Source organism: Pteropus alecto, unplaced genomic scaffold (genome assembly GCF_000325575.1).
Source record: "Pteropus alecto unplaced genomic scaffold, ASM32557v1 scaffold24, whole genome shotgun sequence".
NCBI classification, from domain to species: domain Eukaryota; kingdom Metazoa; phylum Chordata; class Mammalia; order Chiroptera; family Pteropodidae; genus Pteropus; species Pteropus alecto.
In genome coordinates, this window is record NW_006439192.1 from 23733863 (window position 1) to 23745907 (window position 12045).

The following is a 12045-nucleotide window of genomic DNA, read 5'->3' on the forward strand; positions in this document are numbered from 1 at the left end:
AGTTCTGGGTGGAACTGCCTTTTGACAATTTTTTTTGCAGGGTTCTGACCTCAAGTTATTGGAAAAAGAAAACGACCTGTAAAACTGATATGCTGCTAATGAATGAAAAAGAAATAAACAGAAAACTATTCTCCACATAGCACATAATCTCAATTAAAAGTATGACAGTTGAAAAAATAAAAAATAACATGGCTTATAAAAGACAAAAACAGTTTGGATTTTTTTAAACACAGCGTATTGGAAATTACTACGAGCACTCATTTATGGGGAATAAACAAATTCATTGGTTATTTAAATAATTGAACTTTAACTCATAAACACTGAGATGGTAACTAAACTTTACATTTAAACTCTAAGAAAAGATCATCACTTTTACAAATGATATTTCTTTAGAGTATAGTTTTAAAAGTAGCTAAAGAAAATCAGAACAAAGTATCAGATTTTTTAAATCCTGAATTTTATCTAATTTCTTTTGTTTAGTCTCCAAAGTCCTAAAGAGTACTTGAGAAGTTTTGCTTCTTTGACATCAATAATTAAAGACTATTGATTGCTCTGACATAAACAACTTCACTCCAATACCCTTGCACTCTATCTTTAATGGAAAAACAGGCTCTCAGATAGGAAATCTTTGCATTTCCCTATTCTCAGTCTTTCCTGTCACCCTTCCCTAATCCCTTCATCCACCCACAGTTTAGTTACCCTGTAAGATCGAATTCAACAAATTCAAACCATCTCTCATGTAAAATGCCCACTTAATCATCTCTACTTAAATAATTGTTTTCTGCTCAGAAATTCTTCACTATCAATTACCTATTTTATCAGCAATTAATTGCATGCTAGCCCTTATGTCCTAAACTTTTGTATTGTTGACGCTCAGTGTGAGCAGGTGTTTGTGCCTAGTCTCCTCAACAAGGTCATTGCTCCTTGAAAAAGACAGAGACATTTTCTTCTTGAAGCCTCTAGAGAGTTTAGCTCAGTAAATATTTGGTAATTTTAATAATTGGTCAATTCAACAAACATTTACCAGGCAGCTGCTCTGGGAAATGAACTAACATAGACCCTGCGTCTTTTCCCAAATTTGTCATGAAGGTTGACAGTAAGTGGAAAGTCAGTTAAATGTAAAAATTTTCAACTCTTCTTGATGAGTTGATTATTTCTATAAATTAATAATCTGAGAATTTTTATCTGGCACAAAGAAGGAGAAAAAGGAGGAGGAGACATTGAAATATTTGTGGTGCTTAAAAAACCTAAATGTTTATATATTTTTCTATCTCTTTAACAGCATTCCTATTTACGTCATAGATTTATGGCTAATGGTGTGAAGACAAAAGGGATGTATGCTAATGCTCTGAACTCAGGACTCAGGAACCTGTCATGGCTCTCTGGAACTAGATGTGAGCCTCTGTCTATAAAAGCCCAGTGATCAGTATGATGTCAATATGTCAGTATCCCCATTAACATGATGACCTTATCAATAATCTAGTAGAAAGGACAGAAAATGGCAATTAGAGTTAGATAACCTGTTTTGAATCTAGCTGTATTGCTTAGCATTGGTCTGCAAACTCAGGGGTTCCCCCATGAAATTCGAAACTGGCCCCTGTATATGGAGGGCAAGGATAGATGGAAGAAAGAGGCAGACGACTCTACATTGGTAGGTGGCAGCTTTAATAAACAAGAGAACCTACATATTAGGCTCATTTTGGGCAGTCACAAGATGGGTAGTTCTCCACACCTGCTGCCAGAATCTTAAGAGTTCATGAACAGGCCTTAACTAGGTTCAGTCACGTATGCAGTCCAGAGGGTCTCAATGACACATTGCTCTCTCAAGGCTGAATCCTTGGAGTAGCTCCTGGTGCAGGAACAATGGGCAGAATGTACGTTCCAAGGACAGGGAGGCGATGAGGAGCCTCTAACTACCCAGGTCCAGCTTGAGGGTCAGCTGGTGATCACATCCTCGAGGACTTCCTCCAACAGTTACTCAGCTTTAGTTCTCCTTGGAAAACTGGGGATAATTATCATGATAATTATAATAATGTCTGTCTTCATAGTGTTGGTGTAAAAATTAAAGGACATAAGTGTCGTTGGAAAGGCATCTGCAAACTATACAGCGCTTTTAGTTATGATTACAGATGTCACAGTGGCCCATCAATTCTCCACTATTCATTCAGTAAATATTAACCATGTCACGGGCCACTAACCATATATTTTCCCATTGTTCATATTATGAAAATCAACTAATCACAACAATCAAATCAATATTACCACATGATTTTGTTTTGTTCCTTTTAGATGAGTGTTTTTTTAAGCTATATGGAGGGGAGCTCTGGCTCTTTCATTTTCTCATACTTTAAGTAAGGTTGCAAAGATTCAATCGTGGACTTACATTTCTTACAATTAACTTCAAATGTCATCACAAAATATATTGAAAAAACCCATTGTGAAACAGAAAATTTACTGTATTTAAAAAAAATAACAGTTTGTAATAACTATAAGTTATGCTATTGGAGATTAAGGTATCACACCAGCCAATTCAAACCTTGCAATCTAAAAAAGGAATATATTTATCTGGTAATGAAAGGCTAGAAACAATAAGAACTGTGCCTAAACACTATACCCAAGCTGATAAATTTGTTTCTCACAGAAGTGAAAGTTAGCAGTTCTGAAACTACTTTACATGCATACTAGGGTCAAATAAGTAAGTAAATAAATTGTTGATAGTGGAAGACAGATTTCTCACTGTCAAATAAAAAGTAAAAATTAAGTAAAAGGGGAAACGAGAATGAACCCTGTGATTCTGAATTAAAGTCAGAGATATTAGTATGAACTCCTGTTTAATATAAATGCAAATAGATAGAACTAGAAATAATTTTAGATAGGTGTATATACTCAAATGAGTATATATACATATATTGGTTCAGTGGCAGTAACACCCCAATAGCAATAAGCATACTCAGTGTCCAGATTTTGATTTTTAAATATCACTCTCCAATAAAGGGAAGCAGGGCTCCTTAGAAAAATAGTCGATTCTAGCACTGGGGAAAGAAACACAGATAAGCGTGGGGTATTCTGTGGTTCCAGAAACTAAGGGCTAAGAAGAAGATGAGGGAAGAGGAGGAGAATGGGAGAGAAGAGAAGGAAGAGGAGTGGGCATATCAAAGGACATAGGTGCCATCCTGAAAGAGCTCCCTGTGGACAATTTAAGCAACCAAATAAATAATTACAATATTGAATTATAATATATATCAATTAGTCCATACTGGTACAAAGAATGATTGAATAAACAAGTGAATGAATGAATGACTGAATGAGAAGAGACAAATCTTCTTACATATGAATACCAAATAATATATGTAGACACTTCGCCCTTCAGAAAGTAGAGCTTAATTTCCTTACCCTTGAGTGTGCTAGATTTAAAGACTCATTTCCAAAAAAACAGAGAATGCAAAGGGAAAATACTAACTTAATAGAAGAGACACTTGGTAGACAACACCTTAACCACGTGATCAAGATTAACATTACCATGTGGATATCGCCCACCCCATGATACGACGGAAAGAGAACAACACCTTATCGCTATGGTATTCTTATCAAATCACATAAACTCCAGTGTGATCAAGAAAAAAAATCATGGAACTGACTCAAATTTAGAGAAATTCTACAAAATATCTAACCTATACTCTTTAAAAATGTCAAGGTATGAAAAACACGAACAATTGATATAGATCAGAGGAGAGACTAAGGAGACATAACAACTAAATGCAATTTGGTACCCTGAAGCAGAAAAAAAGATATTTGTTAAAAAAAAAATCCAAATAAAGTCTGTAGTTTAATTAATTGTGTTATTAAAATGTACCATGTTATGTAATATGTTAACATTAGGAGAAACTGAGTGAAGAGTAAGTGTACTATCTTTACAACTTTTCTGTAGAGATAAAATTATGCCAAAATAAAAAGTTTATTTAGGAAAAAAATGTCATATTTGGCAATAAAAAGGAAGGAGGTACTGATACATGCTACAATCTGTATAAACCTTGAAAACGTTGCTACGTGAAAAAAACAAGTTCCAAAAGGCTGCATGTATGTACATAAGTATGTATGTATGATTCCATTTATATGAAATGTCCAGAACAGGCAGTTTCATAGAGACAGAAAGAAGATGTGGTTGCCTAGGGCTAGAGGCAGAGAAGAAAGGGCAGTGACTGCTAATGGAGATGGGGTTTTTTTTCTTTTTTTGGTTGAGGGTGGTGAAAATTTTCTAAAAGTGATTGTGGTGGTGGTTATATAACTATGTGAACTTGCTAAAAACCATTGAATTGTACACTTTAAAAAGGTGAACTGTATGGTATGTGAATTATACATCAGTAAAGCTGTTATTATTACTATTATTAATCATCAGGGCCGGTTTCATCTGTGACTGGATGTTGGGTTTCAAACTTCATCATTAGACTCAGTTTTGCTCCGTTTCTTGGTTCTGCCCTTCTTTTTGTTGGTGACCCCATCAGGCTCCACATGGACCCTCCAGGTTCACACTATTCTCATTTCCCAGCAGTCCTGTCGAAATGAGCAGTCTTTCTCTCTACAGTCCTACAAAAATCTCATTGGTTCCGACTAGATGATGAAAAAGTTCCTAACCAACTACCTCTCTCCCCCCACTTACGTTTATGTGATGGGACAAGGTAAGTGGGTTGGGGTGGTGGGTTGGGTGGTATTGATAGTTATTCAGAAAAACAAACCATTGTTCTGTTACCAGGAGAAATATGAATGAATGATGAGTAGCAAAATGACATGTCTACTATAACTCTCTTGCTCACCATATAGAAGTCAATAGAACCTAATCTTTAACTTAATGAAATTAATGGGTTTCCTTTAAGAAAAGAAATGTCTATGCTGTCTTGTTTAGATTTTTCTTTTAGTATTTACCAAAAAACACAATAGGAAGAAGAAAAAAATGTGTCAGTCTTGAGATGCTCTCAAACACAAAATATAAAAGTATTGGTGCTTTTTCTTTGTAGCAGTTTAATTAATTTCTTAAACTTCACTCGTACACGGCAACATTACATACCACCAACTAAAATGCAGACTGTTTCAGAAAAAATAAAAATGTTCAATACCATAGCAATTAGCCACATGTCACTATTCAAATACAAATTAAAATTAAATAAGTTAAAAATTTAGTAACTAATTCTCATTTGTCACATTTCAAGTACTCAGTGGACACAAGTGGTTAACACGTTGGACAGTGTAGATGAAGGATATTTCTATTGCGCTAGGATATTCTCTTGTGCTACAATGGTTTAAACTATTTTATTTATTTCTAGAATTTTGTCACAGATCAGATTTCTGAAAACATCACAGGTAAGATAACTTAGGTAAAAGCAAATCATGAGGAGGTTACAGAGAAAAGTTCACAATTTTTTACCTTTCTCTTCTTAGTATCTAGATGACTCCCAGGTTTATAAGGTTGGCTGAATACTTTTCAGTGGCTACTGTTGTTAGCTGTCATATCCTAGTGTTACAGTTGAGTTCTATGTGGCTAGACTTCAGAGTGTCTCTCTCCAGCAAGCAGTCAGTATTTGGTCAGCTCCCTCTCCTATCGAAGCAGAATGTTCCCTCGCAACATTATCTTGATCACTGGCCTGGCACTGCTCGCTACAGGCAGCACTATTGTGTATGTCTGGTTGGAGCCAAAGTAATTCTCTCCTGGTCACTGCTGCTGGGACCACAGACACACAGAGGCCCTTCCCACTGCCACCATGGCTAGTACAACTATCACACTGAATCTCTTTCTTTAAAAAATTGAGATATAATTGACATACAACATTGTATAAGTTTAAAATGTACAAGAGGTTGATTTGATACATTTATACATTGCAATAGAATTGCCATCATAGCCTTAGCTAACATCTCTATCACCTGATGTAATTATCACTTCATTTTGTGGTGAAAACACTTAAAATCTAGTCTCTTAGCAATTTGGAAGTTTATAATACAGTATTATTAACTATAACACATTGAATCTTTTATTGAAATTGGCAGAAACACAAAAATCAGGCCCAGAGAATACACTCAGATCGCCTTGGTCTCCTTTGCTCTTCTCAGATTCTCTGGGGACGGAGAACACGAAGGATCTCTGCATTGTGGCCTTTTCATTCCCAAGAATAGTGCTTTGTGGTTGCCTTCCCAGAAGTTAAAAAGAAGAGGCAAACACACACTTTGTCAGACATTATTCCTTGTTCTGTGCGTGAGCAGGAGAGTTAGGATGCCAACCCCTTTGGCAAGTACAAATCTCCTATGTCCCTAGAGACAAGGCCTTGCATACTTCGCCTATAGCACTCTACACAGCACCGGGTTATGCTGAATGACATCAGATCATTCATTCACACAAATGTGACTTTTAGAGATCTTACTATACAGTTTTACTTCTTCAGTCAAGCCACTGAAATGTATGAATGTTCTTATTAAAAAAAAACTGCTTGAAGCACTTCCAAAAATAACAATTTTTTATTTTAAGATACAGAGTATAGAAATAATTCAGATTTCCCTTAACAGAATAAATTTAAATCACTAAAAAGGAGTGTGGTGGGGAGGTAGATGGGGTAAAAGAGTCAAATGTGTGGTGACAGAAAGAAATCTAACTATGGGCAGTGAACATACAATGCAAAAAATACATGACTTATTGTTGAATTGTACTCTTGAAAGTTACTGGATTTCATTAACCAATGACATCATTAAAAACAGGTAAAAAAATAATGAAAATAAATCACTAAAAAGGTTTTCGTACAAGAGATTTATCGAGGTGTAATTGATATACTTCCATGTTTCAAGTATACAATTTGGTAGGTTTTGACATATATAATAACTCACCCACAACCAAGATGACAAATCACCACCCAAAATTTCCATGTGCCCTCTATAATCCCTTACTCTATTCCTCTCTACCTCCTCCAACAAACCCTCCACTTCTATCCAATCCTATGATCACTGTGCTGTATCTTAGATACCTAGAACTTATTCATTTTATAATTGTCAGTTTGTACCCTTTGAACAACATCTTCCCATTTCTCCCACCCCTCAGTTCCTGACAACTACTCTCTATTTCTATGAGTTTGATGCTTTTGATCCCACATATAAGTGAGATTATATAATATTTGTCTTTATCTGTCTGACTTATTTCCTTTAGCATAATACCCTCAAGTTCCAACCATGTTGTCACAAATGGCAAACTTTCATTTTTTAAGGCTGAATAATATTTCACTGCATATATATACCACATTTTCTTTATCCATTTATTCATCAATGGATATATAGGTTGTTTCCATGTCTTATTTGCTCATTTTTGAAAACTGTGTAGTTTGTTTTCATATTACTGAGTTTTGAGAGTACTTTATATACAACTCCTGGGTACAAGTCCTTTATCAGATATGTGATTTGTAAATATTTTCTTGCAGTCACTGGCTAGTCTTTCCACTCTCTTAAGATGTCTTTTAAACAGCAGAAGTTTCTTGATTTTGCTAAAGCCCGATCTACAATGTTTTTTATATGGATCAGGCTTTTGTGTTACATGTAAGAAAACTTTTCTCAAAGTCACAAAGATTTTTTGCTGTGTTTTCTTCTAGAAGTTTTATAGTTTTCGGTTTTACATTTAGATCTTTGATACATTTTGAGTTGAATGGTGTGAAGTATGGACCACGGTTTATCTTTTGCATGTGGATATCCAATTTTTCTAGCACCTTTTATTGAAGACTATACTTTCTCTATTGACTTGCTTTTGTACTTTTGTTGAAAATCAATTGACCATACATGTATGAGTCTATTTCTGGACTCCATATTTTGTTTAGTTACTCTAGTTGTCTATTCTTAAGCCAATCCAACACTGTCTTGATTATTGTAGTTTAACAACTTTGAAGTTAGACCCTGTAAATCCCCCAAATCTGTTCTCATTTTTCAAAATGGTTTTGGATAATCTATTTTCTTTGCATTTCCATGTGGATTATAAAATCAGTTTGTCAATTACACAAAAACGCTAGAATTTTGACTGGGATTGCACTAAATATAGAAATAAATTTGGGGAGCAACATCATAATAATATTGGGTTTTTCCAATCCGTGAAGACAGTATAACTTTCTATTTATATAGGTCTTCTTTAAATTTCTCTCAGTGATGTTTGTAGTTTGCAGTAAACAGGGGTTACATTTTTTTGTTAGAGTTATCCCTACTTCATATAGTAACATTTTTAATGTTACTATAAATGGTATTATTTTAAATATCTAATTATTAGTTGCTAGTATACAGTAATAAAATTTATTTTTGTATTAATCTTATATCCTGTATCTTTGCTAAGTTTCCTTGCTAGTTCTAATAGCACTTTTTTTTTTGTAATTTCCATATGATTATCTGTGTATAGAATTATGTCAGTTCTTTTTCAATCTGGATATTTTTTCATTCTTGTCCATGCCTTATTGCACTGGCTAGAACCTCTGGAACAATGTTGGGTAACTGTGTTGAGAGTGGACATCCTTGACTTCTCATCTGAGGGAAAAAGCTTTCAGCTTTTCATCATTGAGTATGATGTTAACTGTAGATTTTGTAGATGCCCTTTATCCGATGGAGTAAGTTCCTTTCTATTCCTAGTTTGCTGAGAGTTTTTTTTTTAACCAACAATGGAAGTTGGATTTTTGTCGAATTATTTTTCTGCATCTACTGAGGTAATTATATGGACTTTTTTTAGTCTCATAATATGGTGAAGTACATTGATTTTAAATTGATAAAGCAATCTGCATACCTGGGACATATTTTTTAAAATGGAAATTCATCAAGTTAAATCTGAGTTTAATCTACTTGACTACTTAGTTATGACAGCACAGTTCATCAGCTCATGAAAGGTTATTTTTCTAGTTATGATTGTTTTCAACAAATATTAAAGATTGTTAATTTTTAAGAGTGAAATAATCTAAAAATAGATAAAATTCATAATGATAATTGGTTTGCCAAGGTTAAATGCAATGCACTCTTTTCTTCAGTCTTTATAGAAATGAGAAAATATCTGAAGTGTCTACTTTTCATGAACTATTTTTCATGAACTAATTTTCCAGTCCAGGGCAAAGATTTTGTGTGGTTCCGTGTTTATCCAACTCTCTTTTCCCCCTTCATCTTGTGAGAACATTGGCTGGGAACTAGTATAAGTCAGCTGCTGTTTGGAGGCATTTTCCTCAAAGGAGGTTGCAGGAACACTGCTTTGAGTGAACCTGGTAGTTCACAGAGGAGGACAGAAAGAATTTAACAATAATACAACCCACTAGCTACTGCTCCTAGAGACATGTACAGGAAATGTTCATGATCAAATTTCAGTTGAAACTTAGGGCAGGAAATGACTAGTCTCATCAAAGGGGAATTAAAAGGTTCCCCCAGGCCTCAGAAAGCAGCCAGGCTGATTGCACTACTGAGAAAGTTGCCAAAGTGAGGAGGCAGATAATGAGCTCTTGAGTTGGAGAGACAGAGCCAACCAGCCATCAAGCGTTTCATTAACCAGTAAATCAGGCAAAGCAGACTGGAAGAAATCCAAGCCTTCAGAAGAAAGAAAATCAAAACTTAATACTCAAAGATGTTAAGCAAGCCTATAGGCAAAGACTAGAAGTTTTTGCAATACAGTGGGTAATAACATAGGATTTGGAGATAGAGAGATCTGGGTCTGAGTACTGCCTGCACAATTTCTGACCATGTCTCCCTCCATTTTCTTTTAAGACCCCGACAATTTTCTTTTTTGTGTTATTGTGAGGTGAACAACTAGCACATTACCGGTACATAGTCGTGAAAGGAGAAAGATGCAATTCATAACTCTAAGTGACTTTTAAGGACAGGTTCTGTTCAACGGAAAAGTGCTTTGAGTTGCTGAAAACTTAACTGTTTCGTGTGAGATAAGAGTAGGAGCTGAGGAGCGCTGACTTGTCCTGCTCATTACAGAAAGAGAATTTGTAGTTTTCAAGGCAATTCTGGTGGAAAAGGAGCAGAGAAGTGCCTATGAGTATAGTCAGAGAGTAGAAGAAAGGCTGGCTGAAAGGCTGGTGAGAAACATGGCAGGTGAGAGCAACGGCACTTTAAAAGCAGGAACGATATGATGTTTTGAGTGAAAATTTTATAGACCTTTCCCATATAGTGCACAGGTAAGCAGAAATGGAACTTTATTCATTTATTTACAATTGAACTAAATTTCGAGTTCCCCTTTTTAATGGGTAGTAGCAAAAGTAATCTTCTGATTTAAGGTTAGCTCAGATACTTAGTGTCTGAAATTCTGTAGATGATGGCTATATGCTCAATCAATTCCTGTTCCCCTCAAGTTTTTCCTTTTTTTTTTTTTTTTTTTGCCCAGGGGGTGACAGGAGTTCCAAAATGAAAAGTATTTAACTATTATTCATATCAAAAGAAGAGGAAGCCTGGCCCTTCAATTACTTTGGGTATACCTCTGGCAGCCACTGAACTGCAACTTATCCCACCAGCCTCTGGATGCACGTCCTACTGTGTGTGCTGAAATTATCACTGTCCTCCCAATAGCCCTCCTCATGATCTGTTCAATGCAGGCCACTCTGGGGCCTGTATACTGGGGCATATCCTAGCTTCCTCCACATCCACTGGCCTGGGTGTCATCCCCATGCCTCTCTCAGGCCACAGTAAGTTTCTATTGCTGTCCCCATATCACTTGGAGAACCCATGAGGCTACCCTTGGGCCAGATGTCTGGGCATCTCTCAGATTTTGCTGGCGCCAGGATGTACGCAGAGCTCCTCTAAGAGATTCACAGTCTTCCTGGGCTACATTCTAAAAAGAAAAGTCCAGTTCTTTTCTGCCTTGGGTCCCCTAAACCCATATTGGATTTCTAGTTCCCTACCTAGACTTAGCCTAGGCTGGGAGTGGGGCCAGGCACCAGAAACACTCACAAACCCTCTCTTGCTTTCTTCTTCCCTTTGAGGCTCTTTGGCTGGGGACCCAACAAAAGTCTTTTATCCTCTTCTTGTGTGGTTGAAAATGGGCTCTTCATCTTTCTCCTCCCCATTTACTGTTTGAGGGTAAACTTTATTTCTTTTTTTTTTTCAGGCTTTTGGCTCAAGCTAAGTTTATAGAATCCAGAAAACATTTTTTTTTTTTCCAGGTGTTGTGGCTCTCAGCTCAGCTCTCTGCTGCTCAAAGGCTTTTTGGTTCTAGCTTATATCTGACCTCCTCTGAACAGTACTAAAAGATGTTATAGCTGCTTCAATAGTGGGAGGAAAAATAATGGTAAAAGGAAATATAAAGAAAGGGAACATCAATTAATATTTCAAATATTATTCACTATGCTAATATGCTTTTAGATTGGTAGTATTGTGTTTGGTACTGCAACATAAGCAATTCTAAAAATCATTAAAAAATCTTCGGTATTGTATATATATTCTCAAATATTTGGCCTGAAGTATTTTATAGAGAAATAGAGAAAAAAGTTGAATTGTAAGTCTAAGATGACATACCATCGAAGAGAGGCAACAGGACACTAGAGCCCGTGTTGACTTTACTTCTCATTTAAAAATCTGCAGAAAGTTGGACTTACATGGGCCGTGGACTGTGGATTCAAGCTAATTTTACCTCAGAGAGTGAGTATATCTCAGCTGACATCTAGGTTAAAGAGGAAATGGTCAATAAATGTTAGCTAATTATAGCAGTAGTAGAAATAGAAATTGTGGTGGTAGGAATGTTCTTGAAGAAACAGATATCCCAGTGCCAACTGGCTGGGGAAAGAACAACATGAGGCAAGACCAGCCCAGTAGGTATCCCCTTAGCAACACTTATTTAGAGTCCTAGGTGAGAGAAACTGAAGCTGATATCCTAACCTACCTTGTATCTCCTATAAATCATTATCCACAGCATAAAATGGTTCTCCAGAGGACCTCAAAATGGTAATCGATCAATGTCTGGTTGCTGACTTTGCAAGCAGGTGATGTCTGTGGGCATCTATTTAGAGTTGCTATCATTGAGTACTTTTGGGTTGTCTGAAAGAGGATAGGATAAGTGTATTAGGGTTC